Below are 15,503 nucleotides of genomic sequence, written 5' to 3'. Positions count from 1 at the left end.
TGGACATTGAAGTGTTCGTGGGCCCCCTTGTTTCTTTCCAGCGTTTTCCTCTCCCACTGAGTCAGGCACAGCCCCTTCTCACAAACCCTTCCCGGGGGGACGTGTCTTTACGCCAAGCGGCTTCCTCCCTCCGCTGCTGTAGCCCGGCTGTACCCCCTCTTCTCCCCGCATCCCCTCCTCCCGCACCGCATCCAACTGTTCCATTGGAAGTATTTTCGATTTTATAAGCTTGTTTTTCCAGTGGGTTCCAGCCTGCCCTACCCCAGCCGCCACCATCTGAATAGGGACCCGGTCTCGCGTGGGCGGGGGACCCCGCAGCCCGGCCGGCTGCCCTGCGCCCCGCGGCTCAGAGGGACCGCGCTGCCGCGTGCACGCCACGCTCTCCGCGGCGCAGCTCAGGACAGCCCGGAGGCAGGAGCGACACAAACGTCCCCGGCAGATGAACGGACAAAAAGTGGCACGTACATGCAATGTAATGAAGGCTGAATATTATTCAACCTTAAAAAGGCAGGAAATCCTGCCATCTGCTACAGCATAGATGAGCGTTGAGGACGTTATTCCAAGTGAAATAAGCCAGTCACAGAAGGACGAACCCTACATGACTCCACTTACCTGCGGGGTCTAAGGCGGCGCCGCTCGTGCAAGTCGCAGGTACGACCGCGGGTCCCCGGGGCGCAGGCTGGAGAGAAAGCGGAGCTGCGGTCTACTGAGCGCAGTTTCAGATTTGCAAGATGAAACTGTTCTGGAGAGCTTTTCACAACGTGAACGGACTTAACACCATTGAACTGTACACTCAACAGTGGTTAACTTAGTACATTTTATGCTGTTTTTTTACCATAATAAAAAATGCACATACCATTCATTTATTTATAATTTTTTTTTTTTTTTTTTTTTGAGACAGAGTCTCACTCTGTTGCCCAGGCTAGAGTGAATGCCGTGGGGTCAGCCTAGCTCACAGCAACCTCAAACTCCTGGGCTTAAGCGATCCTCCTGCCTCAGCCTCCCGAGTAGCTGGGAATACACGCATGCGCCACCACGCCCGGCTAATTTTTTCTATATATATTTTTAGTTGTCCAGATAATTTCTTTCTATTTTTAGTAGAGACGGGGCCTCGCTCTTGCTCAGGCTGGTCTCAAACTCCTGAGCTCCAGCCATCCTCCCGCCTCGGTCTCCCAGAGTGCTAGGATTACAGGCCTGAGCCACCGCGCCCGGCCTATTTATAATTTCTTAATATCTTTCTCTCACCTTCAGACAAAGCCTAAACCCCTTAACATTTAAGCGAGGTCTTTCATGATCTGGCCACTATCTGCTTTTCATTCTAATCAGTTCCCATTGCTCTGGTTATATTATATACAAGTAATTCCTTCTATTCATCATTTTCTCTCATTCCTTCCTGTCTTTGCACACAAAGTACCCTTTGCCTGAGACAATCTTCTCAGTTCTCATGCACCTTCCGGATCAATCCAAGCATCACCCTCTCTTGTATTCTTTGAGCCCCCTGGGTGGAGGCAGGAGCCACCCACATCCTTCTCTCAGCCCACTTCACACATGTTTCTGCTCAGCACTCTTCTGCAGTATGATGATGGGATCCATTGCCCAGCTCTCCAAATGGTAAAGATTTTGAGGATAGAAACACACACGTGCACACACAGATTTGCTATTTCTGCATCTCTAGCCTGAGCACAGTGCCTTATACATGGTAGCAAGCCAATAAATTCTTATTGAATGAATAAAGGAATTCCTAATCAAGCTGACTCTTAAGGGAAATAAGGAATCATCTTTTTCTGTTTAAAACGCTGTAATATTTAGATATTTGTCAATACCATAAAATACTTTTGAAAAAAATACTATTATTTGGTAAAGGCCTTTGTAATTATTTTTGGCAAACCAATATTCACTCTCCCATTTTAGGGGATATAACACGCCCTCCATAAAATAAAGTCTGGCCTGAGCGACAGTCAGGGTGACGTGCCCCCTTCTAGCCAGTGTACAGACACATGGCCCAAGTGAGGTCAGTCTTCCTCTATTGACAGAATTTGAATCCCCAGCAGAATGACAAAAACACTGAAAATAGCTCTGCCTAAGACAGGCATCTGTCTTTTACGCTTCTTCTACATCGATCATGTTTTGCCACAAAAATGTTATATAACCAACTACTCTAAAACACAGTGGCTTGAAAAAAAAATAAGCATTTATTTTGGCTCATAAATGTGCAGATCAATGATTTAGGCTGGATTTCGCTGGGTGATCCTTCTTGTTCTGGCTGAGCTCACCCAGGTCTGGCGGGAAGCTGGCTGTTAACTGTGACGACAGAAGAGATTGGGCTGTATGGCTGTCATTCTCCACCAGGCTGGCCTGGCCTGTGCTCGTGGCGATGACAGACTAGTAACAGCAAAGCAGCACTATTGTGCAAGCTCTCCTCAAGCTTCTGCCTGCATCATATTTACTAACATCCCAGGGACCGAAACCAGTCCCATAACTGAGCCCAGAACCAAGGAGTGGGACAGAAAGGACCATCCAGAGTGGGAGAATACTGCCAAGTTACACGACAGAAGGCACTAATGCATTCCACCTGCTCCGCACGCCAACCCACACCCACTCCAGTTCCTCTGCCTCTCTTTTCTCTTTCTAATTCTTTACCCTTCTCTTCAATTCTGTGAGCTCTCCCATGCCCCTCCAAGTTTTTTCCCTTTCTTATATGTGTGTGTGTATAAGAGACTTTTTCCCATTTGTTTTTATATGTTTATATGTGTGGGGTACAAGTGCACTCTTGCTACATTGATGTATTGCCCTGTGGTGAAGTCAGGCCCCTCAGCGCACCCAGCACTGGTGCCACACACGTTACCCCCAAGCACCCCCTTCACCCACCCCTCCCTTTAATTAAAAACGGATTTTGGTTGAATACCACCAAAAACACTGATGTAAGCTTTCTGGAAGTTCAGTGTAAATATGCTCTCTCTCTATATATATACATATATACACATACACATACACACACTTATTTTATTTCCTTAGATTTGCTAAAACTGAAGTAAGAAACTACTTTATTATCTGCAGAACTGTGTGCCTCTGTTTGTTGGGCCTTTTATAAATTCACTCGTATAAATACAAAATTGATTTTTGCACACTTTGACTTTATACAGAATCAGCAAATCACTCAGTAAATTTAATGCGCGACTGATACACTCAAGCAGCAGTGATACCAAATATCCTTGTTTTCTCAGTCATTATGTTTATCATTTATTTTTTAAAGCTAATAACAATATAAAACCCCTTATTTGTGTAGTTGCTTGTTATCTGCCTTCCCCACCGAGCGCCGGCGGCGGAGGCGAGACCAGAGCTCGCGCTGCCCACTGGCCTCAGCGCCGGAGCGGCGGCACCGCGGAGCGGCAGCCCGCGTCTGCTCAACTGACTTACCTGGGGAGAAACAGCACACGGTTTAAATGGCAGTTTTACAGCATACTTGCCAATTATTGCAATGTTTTATTTTCACTTTCTAACTCAACTGTAAATCAAAATTTTATTCTTGACACCCTATGTTATATGGAGAAGAAAGAAATAGCTTTGCTGTAGTTACCATAATTACTAATGGATGGTGGGCCCTAAACCCTACAATCAAGGAGGTATGCTAAATAAGAATGAATATAAAGGAAAACACAAAATAGGTAATAGATTATATGACTTTATCTATTTATTTATTTATTTAAATAAGGTCCAGATGCAGAAGAAGTACTTTTTTTTTTTTTTAAGAGATGGAGGGTCTCACTATGTTGCCCAGGCTGGTCACAAACTCCTGGCTTCAAGCCATCCTCCCTCTTAGGCCTCCCAAAGTGCTGGGATTACAGGTATGAGTCACCACACCTGGCCATATATGACTTTATTTAAAAGGCAAAAAAACATAAAATACAAACACTAAAGTTGAGCCTATTTGCTTTACCAAGAGGTTGTTTTTGTTTGTTTTCAATGGCAGCCTCATGAAAAAAATCAAGAGAGAAAATGTGGCTAAGACATCCATGGTAGATATAAAAATGGCAGCAAATTCTTTTGTTCTCATAGGCACACCCCTTAGCACTGTGACTTTGCAGCTCCTCCGTCGGGAAACAGGATGCACGTGTTCATTTTTTTATCAGAGTTTAGCTGTGGAGCTTCTTTTGGCCAATGCGACATCAGCAGCCATGATCTAAGTAGAGTGTGAAAAGTGCCTGTATGGGCGTGTACTTTCTTCATGTTTTTCTAGAACTATGAGACTACTGTGTGAAGAAGCCTATGACAGCCTACTGGAAGACGAGTCACCACATGAAACAGAGACAAGCTGTCTCAGCCAAGCCACACCCCCGCAACCAGACCACGCTTCCAACCAAGGCCGACCGGTCGAGCAGCGGCCCGCCACGGCAGAGCATCCAGCCCGCACCACGCTAGCCCAGGCCCGAAAAAGCTGACCAGCCAACCCACGGATTCGTGAAAAATAACAAATGTTTATTGTTTTAAACTGTTAAGATTCGATGTGTTTGTTACACAGTAAAAGCCACTCTTCCTCTGCAGCAGCAGCTGTTGATAATTAGAGGACTACACGCACCAACACTGGGGCAGCGAGAAGTCTTTCAAGTTGCAGTTAGAAACAAAACAACTAGAAAATTACAGCAATAAATGGGAAAGGGGCTTACAGGAAGATGACTCTTTTAAGTTTAATTTTAAATTCTAGGACTTACCTTTGGAAAAGAGAATACTTCGGAAAAAAGATTTTAAATTCTCGGGCTTCGATTTGTTCAAGGGACTAATCAAAAATATTTTTTTTTAAAAAAAGGCTGAATATATTTTTATGAAAAAGTACATTACACATAAAAGCCAATAATACCATCAAGAACTTTGCTAAACTGATTGTTTTTCTCCACATTTCTAAACTGATAAAAGACAAACTATGTTTTCTCAAGTGACCAAAAAATCATATTCTTCTCTTAGAAATGATTCAGAAAAAAAAGTGACACTATTAGGCAAAGAGCTAAGTTATTTTCATCACTGTATCTGGCAGGCCAAATAACAAATTTAATGTAATTTTCCAGCGCTTCAATACAGAATATTAGCGTGACCATGTAGAATGCAAGCTGACACAAACCACTAACAATACTTTCTGGGCTTTTCAGTAAAAAAAAAAAAACAACAGTTTCTTCTTGCATTTATAACCCAGAAGAGATTGTATCAGATGCGCCTCTTATTGTAGTCTAGAAGGCCTCAGATAAGCTGCTGTTTTCCACACTGGTGACTTTAGAAATTCTGATGGCTTTCATCTGAGGAAGATAGATAATAAAGACATGTAAAAGATGTTAAAATTAAAGTTGTGTCTGAGACAGAAGATACAATAGATGCGAAATTCCAAAACCCGATGACCATTTGCACACTTGGCCAAGGAGCATCCGGAGTCTCAGACTGTAAAGGGCCGGCAGCGAGGGGCACCTGCTGGCCCTGCTGTGACCGAGGCGCAGGGAAGTGGGGGGCACGGGGCAGGGGCTCCTTCCTTCAGCTCAAGCAGGACCAGCAACGTTTCTGGAGCTGCGGGTGAGACAGAACTCCGCCACCTGGCACCTGAGTGAGCCCATGGACGGTGGCCCGAGCCCCAGCCCTGCAGGCCAGCCGTGGCTGCATGGGGCAGGGGCTGGCGTGAGTTGTCCCTGTCGGTCCCTGGAGCCGCAGAGGGATCTTGGGAAACGAGAGGCTGGAGGTGACGCCGTGTCCCCAGCCCTGGAGGGAAGCGTCTCAAACGGCCCCCGGGAACAGAGACAGGCAGCTCCCAGGCCACGGAGACTGGGGCAGAGAGGTCCCCAGCAGGAGACCTGGGAGAGCCGACAAAAGCACCCCCAAGAAACCAAGTCTCCTTTAAACCTACACTGGGCTCAAAGAGTAGCAGTCCCCCCAGGGGGCCCTCCAGGGGGCCAGTTCACCCAGGACCTTCCTGTTCTCTTACCCTTCCTCCCTCCTTCCCCCTCCTCCCTCCTTCCCACTCCTCCCTCCTTCCCCCTCCTCCCTCCTTACCCCTCCTCCCTCCTTACCCCTCCTCCCTCCTTCCCACTCCTCCCTCCTTCCCCCTCCTCCCTCCTTCCCACTCCTCCCTCCTTACCAGTCCTCCCTCCTTACCAGTCCTCCCTCCTTCCCCCTCCTCCCTCCTTACCAGTCCTCCCTCCTTCCCCCTCCTCCCTCCTTCCCCCTCCTCCCTCCTTCCCACTCCTCCCTCCTTACCAGTCCTCCCTCCTTCCCCCTCCTCCCTCCTTACCAGTCCTCCCTCCTGGCTCCGGCCTTGGAGGGGTCGGCGCTGGGGGCAGGGGAGGGACTAGGGGAGAAGGAAGGAAGAAATGGAGAAGCTGCCAACCACTGTCCCCTCCCAACCAGCAGGAAAGGGTTGAGGACACAACTGATAATAAATCGAGTTCAAGAGTTCTGATGAACTATACATTCTAATATCTGAATTAACATATTATGACTTAAATTAACTACAGTATTGTTATCTAAAAGGGAAGAGAAAAGTGCAGGGGCCTGCTGAAATTTTCACCTGAAGAAAAATAAAAGATTACACAAGAAAAACTACAATCCAGCAATGTCAAAAGCGAGACTTGCTTAACAATGCGAGCACACTAACAATGTCTGGTTTGTAGATTGCTACTACGTGTGTATGTTTCGTAGAAATTTAGATTTGAAGAGCTTCTAGAGTACTATAGGCAAGTGCAGGGCCTTTTTCCGGTTTCATGCTTACTACGGGCTGAATTGTGCTCCCCAAAATTCATGTCTTAAAGTCCTTAACCCCCAGTACCTCAGACTGTGGCTATATTGGAAGACAGCGTTTCAAAGAAGTAATTAAGTTAAAATGAAGACATGAGAGTGGGGCCCACTCCAATGTGACTGCGTCCTTATAGGAACGGGAGGTGAGGACGCAGACGCACACAGAGGCAGGACGGTCATCTACAAGCCCAGGAGGCACCAGCCCTGCTGACATCTCCATCTCAGACTTCCGGCCTCCACAACTGTGAGAAAACAGTTCTGCTGTTTAAGTCACCCGGTGTCTGGTACTCTGTTAGGACAGCACTCTGCGCAAATAGGAAGGGAAGAAGGATTTAGTAATTTGCAGCACATTTGTGTAAGGTTGAATTGCATTTCTGAAATTTTGCCTTGCCCAGTTGTAACCTACTCTCTTTCCTCTCAAGTATAAGATACGGGCTCAAGCACAATAATTCTAGTATTCATCACTGTTATAGCATGCTTTTCTCTGAGAATATTTTTAATGTTCTTTGGAGCTTTCATAAACATTTCACCACCCTTGATTCTATAGGCAGGAACCATCTACGATATTAATCATATTGGAGTCTATGTCGATACAACCCTACTGGAGCCAAAGTAGAAATTGCCTGATATCAGCGGAATTAGGTTTGATGTCATACAGCGTTGGGATTGTATTTTAATTCATGATCTACTTTCTACTTGTTTTAAGTGTTTCAGCAAACAACTCAGAATGGTTGGAAACAATTATTGTAGCAAACTTTATTTCTCTATACTAATGACATGATTTGTCTATGGTGAGAAGGGTTTTTAAAATGCAATCGGACTTGTTAAATAGCTACTGTTAGAAGGCATAGCTCATCCAAACTAAAATCACTGTATTTTGTAGGCATTAGCCAACATTTAATGGACTGTCTTAAAGAGGCTCACTCACCAGGACAATTAACTCGTTAACTTGGGGATACTTTTTTCAGTTTCAGGAAGTTCTACCAGAAGTTTTACTAACTTCACAGTATACATATTGAAGTTCTCGCATAGGTAATAGGGTCCAGACTCTAAATGTCTTCTTTAAAATAGTGTAAACTAACTTTAATTCCATTTCTATCATGCAGTTTAACCAAGGACTTAAACAAATACTTAAGCAGACAGATTCACAGCTATGCTTTTTGAGGAAAATATAGACTATACTTGGTGATATCTTTGTTGATACTTCCATACAAAAATGTGAAGCTTATGATAGTCAAGCTATGCTCTTGCATTTTCACAAGAGAATGGCAACTCTTCCAGTCAAATGACATCTACTGGGAAATGGAAATGAAAAAGAACTACTGTCAATAACACTATAATACTCAGGACATATGATAACAATTATGGACAATACATGGCAAATAGAGTGATTCCTGGCTGTGTGACCATGGCAGGTCTCTGTGCCTCACTTTCCTTGCCTGCAATATGGGAATAAGTGAACCAATCTCACAGGGTTGTAAAAATTAGTAAGTAAATGCATGTAAGTACATATGAGGACATACTACTCTGTGCAAGGCATTTTGCCAAATAAGATGAAAAGATAAATAATCTCTAACCTTCAGGAAACTCTACAGGCTTGTGGTAGATTGATGGTCCAAATTAATGACCTCCCTCTATCCATGCTTTTTATAACATGACTTTGAAGCTCCTCCAATCAAGAAGTGAAATTTATTTCCTCACCCTTTTGACCCAGGCTGGACTTGTGACTTGCTACAGCCGACACAACGTGGGAAAAGTCAAAGCGTGGCAGTTTTGAGCCCAGGCCTCTGCTCTCCCGCGGTGACTGAGTCTCTGCCAGGAGCACACGCCTGCATCGCCGCTGGATGACGCGGGCCTGCACCCCGGCACCCAGAGACGCTCGGGTTGTCGGCGAGCGAACTGCAGACCCAGGCATGAGTCGGTTCCAGGCTGGCCAGACCGCCAACCACATGGTAGCCGGCTGCACACCCACCCTCCTCCTTTCGTCACCACCCTATTCCTAACTCCTGGCATCCAGCTAATCTGTTTTCCATCTCTATAATTTTGTCATTTTGAGAATATTATGTAATTGGAATTATACAGAATGTAACCATTGAAATTGGCATTTCTTCATTCACCATAATTCCCTTGAGATCCACCCAAGGTGTTGCATGTATTGCTAGTTGTGCCTTTTTATTTCTGAGTAGTGTTCCATGATATGAATGTACCACAGTTTGTTTAACCATTCACGCACTGAAGGACATTTGGGTCGTTTCCAGTTTTTGACTATAACAAATAAAGCTGCTGTGAGCATTTATGTACACACGAATATGTGGGCATACGTTTTTTTATTTTGCCGGGATAAACGCCCAAGAATGCAGTTGCTGAGTTGTATGGTAACTGTGTGCTTGATTTTTTAAGAACCTGTCAAACTATTTTCCTGAGTAACTGTAATACTCTACATCCTCACCAGCTATGTACAAGAGATCCAGCAGAGAAACTTGCAGGAGGGTCTAGGCTGCAGCTGAACTTAAGGCTACTGAGGAGAGTCCCTACCAGGACTTCTGTAGGCCAATCTGCCGGTAGCCAATCAAACAAGCACATCACAACCAGAAAGCCCATTCCCCTCGCTATTGCCTTATTGTGTCCTTCCAGTGACAAAACCTTACACTAGCCAGCTGGCAAAGCAGAAACCTGTACAGGGTCCAGTTTCAAGATTACAAAGCAAGGCAAAAAGGGTAGATTTGGAGCTGAGAGATGACAAATCGGTAACTGGTACATCCTATCATCTTGAAATAAGATGAATTTCAACACAGTGGTGCTGTAACTGAAGGATGTGCTAGTGCTATGAAAGTTTGGGAGAGAGGAAATGGGGACTTTTAATTATTCCTTACTACATATCGGTATGCCTTTGCTTAGTCTTCCACATAGATTTCATTTTTATTGTGTTTCATTTCTTCGGAGATAATCCCCATACAGGTAGATTTAAGCTACTAAAGTGAGTTGTATCATACATATGGGCAATGAAGATTTACTTGGTTTTCTGTTCTCAAATCAGTCAGAACATGGATAACACATCTTTGCTCAAATAGTTCTAAGAGCATTAATTCTGGTCTGATTTTTTTCTCATATAGGCTAATACTAACAATGGCAAATACCTTATGCTGCTCATAAAGTGTAAAAAGAATCACAAAAACACGTATCTGTTATTTGGTATGTACAAATACTAAGGTAGATTTCACGGATGTGAATTTAAGCTGAGGCTTAAAGGGTAAGAACACATCTTCCAAGCAGGGAAAGGAACGCCTACTAAGGTATGGACATGTGAAAGGAATGGCACACAGAAAGACTGCAAATCAGTACCTCTGTCTGGAACCTAGGTCTTTGGGAGGCTGAAAAGATAATTAGGCCTTAGGGTTTCAAACTTGGTCTCTCTCAAAATAGTGCATCATGAACCACTTGGGAATCTTACAAAAACCTATTAAGTTTGGGATGTGGCCAAGGAATCTGCATTTTAACACTCACACAACCACTCCCCACCATAGGATGCTAATGCTGATGATCCATACACTACTATTAGATAAATAACTGTATTAAAAGATTTTTACTTAGTGCTGTAGATTTCCAAACTAGGGCATACACACCACAGGGAGCATGCAAGATGATTCAGTGGGGTTCTATAAGAAGACATCAAAATATGTATTTGCATTTAAATTAAGCTTTATTAATAGTCAATATATGGATTGATACAGATGCCTTCACTTGATCTGTATACAAGGTGAAGTGAGAAAGAACAAGACCTAACAGTGAAGTCCTCATTCCCTTATCTAGCATATTGTGACAGACAACAGCTTATAGACATTTCACAAAAATGGAAAAGTAACACAAAAAAGATCTCTAAGAAAAAAAAGAAACCCCCATAAAGCTAACAGTACTAATGCAAGCCCATGGGAACAAACAAATGGCAAGGTTAAAGATTATTAAAAGCAGATAGCCAGAACTCTGCTTTAATGAATGAATAATTACTTTTAGAAAAAAAAATTGTGCTATGTCAAGAACATTGTGAAACATTTTGAACATTATTGAAAATATTTTGTGCTTTTGTGGCTGAAAACATATTACCTATCAAAATTTTCAAATCTGCACAACTTGGAAATAATTTCCTGACCTATTTAAAAATCTCCAAAACCTCGATACATTTTTTTAAACATATTCCACAGTGCTTCAGTGGGTTTTAAAAAGCTATTTGTCAAAAATATTCAGCTTCTGATTAGTTGCAAGAACTAATGTTTTTCATCTTCCATGAAGTCAAACATTTGTTCTCGGCAGGGATGAGAAATTCTGAATGCTTTTGTTCACCATATTCCCTGGCTCAGTCCTCACGCCCAAGTTTTGCTGCGACAGCTTACTTGGTACTGGTGGCTCTAGTAGCGTGAGATTTTCCATGTAGTACGTCTTTTCTGCTTGAAGAATACCTACTTGACACTTAATATTACAAATTCCCAGTCACTCTATCATAGAATGACAGATCTTTGTTTTAATGTGTTGCTTGTTCTAAGTTCTTGGGGCCACTTTCCTTAGGTGAAGTTACACGGGGTACAGTCTTTGGATCCCTGCATATCCTCAGGATGAATGATCCTATCTGGGAAAGGGACTCTTGGTTGCAGACTTTCTCTAAAGCCTGCACATATGATTTTCTTTTTTTTTTTTCCCTTTGTAAACTCCTCTCTCTACCCTGAAATTCAAGGATTTGAATATCTCCTCCTGCATATCTAACAGGCATCTCAAACTCAACATTCCAAAAGTAAACTGATTTCCCCAGCTGCTACCATCCCAAAATCTGATCCTTATACAATCTTTCCCATAATAGTGAGCAAAAATCCCATCCTTTCAGTTACTCAGGCAAAAAATAAGTAAAACTTGAAGTTGGCTATTATCCCACACACCATGTCCTATCCATCTACTTTCAAAATATTCCCAGAATCTGACCATTTGTCATTCCTCTACTGATACCACACTGGCCCAAACCTGTATCATTTGTCTAAATTATTGTAATATCCAACGGTCCTGTCTCCTGACTTCTGCCCTTCCTTCCTATAATTGTCTATACTTCAGCAAGGTTGAGTCACAGTCTTAAAACTTAAAATCACATGGGTGTCACTCTGCTGAAAATCCTCACATGGCCTCTGTACGTAGTGAGGAACAAAAGCCAAAGTTTGTATAATCGGCTACAATACTGTACATAATCCTGTTTCCTGCCGTTTCTCTAAACGCATCTCTTACTGTTCTGTTCCCTCATCTCTAGCCCAGTGGATTCCTTGTCAGTCCTGGAAAAAGCAGGCAGGGTTCTGCCTCAGGGTTTCCAAACTTCCTGCTCCCTACCTGGAGTGCTTTCTCCACAGATAGCACAGGTTCAATCCCACTGCCTTCAAATTGCTGCTCAAATGTCACCTTGTCTGAGATGTCTCTGACCACCCATATAAAATAGTAAACCTGCCACTGCCTTATCTCAACATGGGCTAGTCACTCTACTCTGCTTTTCTGTATCACTTATCACCATCTGAGACATGTTTGTTCTTTACTTACTGCCTCTCTCTCCCCACTCAACCCCGCATGGCCAATGTCGTGTGCCGCGTAGCCCCAGCAACTACAACAGTGCTTGTCACTGGCAGAAAGTAAACAATAAGTATTTGAATGAAACACCTGCCCAGGTGTCTTTTTTCCCCTAGTGTTGCCTGGAATCTACACAGTGAGAGCTCTTTCAAACTAGTGAAAATCTCCAGTATTAGTAATTGTGCCCTCCTGTTTCCTTTTTCTCCTTGTGGTTATGTTATTCACTTATTCCCATTAAATATAGAATTCTCTTCTAGATGTTTTCATTTTTGAAATCTGTCTTTGGGTTTTGCTTTCTTAGAGATAAGTACTTCAATATGATATTCTAGGCCACTAATTTGGTCCCCAATAGTGGCCATCCCTCTCTTTTTCTACATTTTAATGTGTTTTAATTGCTAGAAAGCTTATTTTATGCTGCGATTTTCTCAGGTGCTTTTTCAAAATTAAAGTTGTTATCTATCTCCACCAGCAATTCTTTTTCATCACCCATTCCTGAGTATTCCTCCTCTCTCGATGCTATTTTTCTTTAGGTCTCCTTAGACTGTTTTCCTTCGTTCAGCCATTCCCCCTTTAGCACAAGTCAAACTGGGATATTTTGAGTGGCAATAAATTCATGAGCAGGAGAAGCCTTCTGTAGGGCGCTGACCGGTTAATCAGCAAGTTGCCAGTCACCGTCACAGATGACAGCAGGAAAATCTCTTCCACCTTGTCCTCCCCCAGCCCCGTGGGGAGAACTGAGCCCACCCTGCAGCAGCCACGCTAGTCAGTCTGCCCAGTACCGCACGTGCCAGCTACGCCACTTGTCCTCTGAGTCCTTGGATCTTTGAAAGCGAGGATCTTTCAGTTCAGATCCTTGCTGAAGATTTCATAGGTGCTGGTCTATCGGCTCCCATCTGGATTCGACAGGAAGAAAATCAAAGACAAGCTCTCCCTCCATATTCTGGTAGACTCCGAGGAGCAGTCTACTCTGCGTGCCCCAAGGCCCAGCCCCACAGCCACTGCTCTATCCAACAGGTGGTTAGAGATGGAATCAGAGTAGGAGGAGACAGAGTTAAAGACACATAATCAAGCCGTTTCCCTACAACGTGGTTATGTTTAAGAGGAAAAGGTGCAGCCAAGTTTAAATGTGGGAGGAAAGGGATAAATACAGAGGGACAAGACGGCAACACAAGGAAGAGGAAACAGTAATAGTGCAAAATATGTGACAGAGTAGAAGTGGTAGGAGAAATACATATGAATGAACAAGTTCCTGATGGGTGACAGGATATTTAAACCATTGGAATAGGAGAAAAGAAAATAAAGATACACACATTATATGCATCCAAGTTTTTAAGGTTTAGTATTGAGAAGTCCATGCTTCTGTTTCCTTTGTCAAGAAAAGGTAAGGTCACTTCTCGGTGAAGACAATGGAGGAAAGCTGGATCACAGCTGAATCACAACTAAAGAATTAGCAGGAGAGCAAAGGAGGAAAAACTCAAAATCAATCACCAAACAGGAAAAGGTGCACAACTTCATGCTAACAAGGAAAGAAATGGGTTCAGGTAAGATTTAGATAAGGCTCAGAATAGCATCTAACCCACCTCACTGCAGGAAAACAAAGGTAACAACCTCCTGAGAATTCTCCCCCAAAACCTAGAACAAAGCAAACTAAGGGTAGAAGAAGTAGCTTATAGAAAAGCCAAAGAAAAATCCTCAAGAATGAAAAACCCTTTCCTTCCACCAGTATCTGCAGGGATTCCTTTTTTCCAGCACCCCAGCAGTTTGGGAACCATTCAGGGTGTTCCCCCTTACTAATGAATTGTGCATACAAGTAGGGAAGTGACCCCAGTATCGGCACTTAATGAAAGCTCAAAATAAGAGTAGAGCGCCAGGTTTCCAGTGAAGGCTTTACCCACCCCCAGTATCACCAAGCTACAGAAGAGGCAAAGACTACGAAAGAACTAGCCTCATGTGGGAGCCAACTGGGGAAAACAAGACCTGGTATAGCAAAAGCCCTCAAATCTGGGCCAAAGGGACAAGTACACAAAATCTTTTTCCAATTTGGATGTCAGAAGGCATTGAAATGATCTCTGCCTTTAACATTTTATTAATTTATCTTGGAATATCTAAATGTCCATTCATGTGCTGATCTCGATATAAAATCAGGTTTGTTTGTTTTTTTTACTAAGTATGGATCCTGTAAAGCTCATGCTATTCAGTTACCTTCTTCTCCCTTCTTACCCTCTCTCGTCATTCTCAGCTGCTTCAGCACTCACATGAACCACCACAGGGCCTTGATCCTCATCTCAGAGATCACCTCCCTCCTCTCTGTCACAGACACTCTTAAGGCCTTGACCTTTTCTTGTCAATATCAGATCACCTCTGAAATTCTGATTTGATGCATCTCACCCTCTGATCGTCCCCTCCTCTCATCTTTCAGGCTCACTTCATGGAAGCGTTCAGTTCATGAGACGGCATCGCTGTCTCACCATCCAGCATCTCCTTTCTATCATTTATTCTTTGAACCTGGCTTCCATGTTCCAGTATTACAATCATCACCCTGCAAATATCTTCAACTCCCTGGCCTGTGTCCAATTCCATCAAAATAGGTAAAAATCTAACGGCAATTCTCTACATCTGCAATCAAGCAGTTAAACACTGCTGGAGAAAAGCCACACCATAGGTTTGCTTCAATTCATGAGCACAACCCCAAAAGGACAGAGATAACTGTCCAGATCCTACTATATTTTCCCATTGAGTTGGAGTTCCTACATGATTTTTTCACCTCAAATTCCTACATCAAACTGTTTTAGCCTTAAACTAAATAGCCTTAAACTAAAATAAAATAAATGCTCCTCAATTTATTTTATTTCATCATTAGTGACCTTTATACTTCCGTTTTGTACTCGATCCATTAGGGAATAAAAATACATTATGTAAAACTACAAATATTTTAAAACAGTTTTATAGTCAAAACCACCATAAACATTAGTGATGCTCAATTGTGCTAAAACAATTGAATGAGACATAAGGAAACTCACTTGATCTTCCTCATACATTAGACACACATTGACTTAATAAACACTTTCAAACTCATTATAAAGAAAATTGTTTACATCATTTATCAATTTAAAGAAGAGATGCCATTACCACATTTATAGTTT

This window comes from Lemur catta, chromosome 23, assembly GCF_020740605.2.
Source record: "Lemur catta isolate mLemCat1 chromosome 23, mLemCat1.pri, whole genome shotgun sequence".
NCBI lineage: Eukaryota > Metazoa > Chordata > Mammalia > Primates > Lemuridae > Lemur > Lemur catta.
This window is presented reverse-complemented; position numbering follows the sequence as displayed.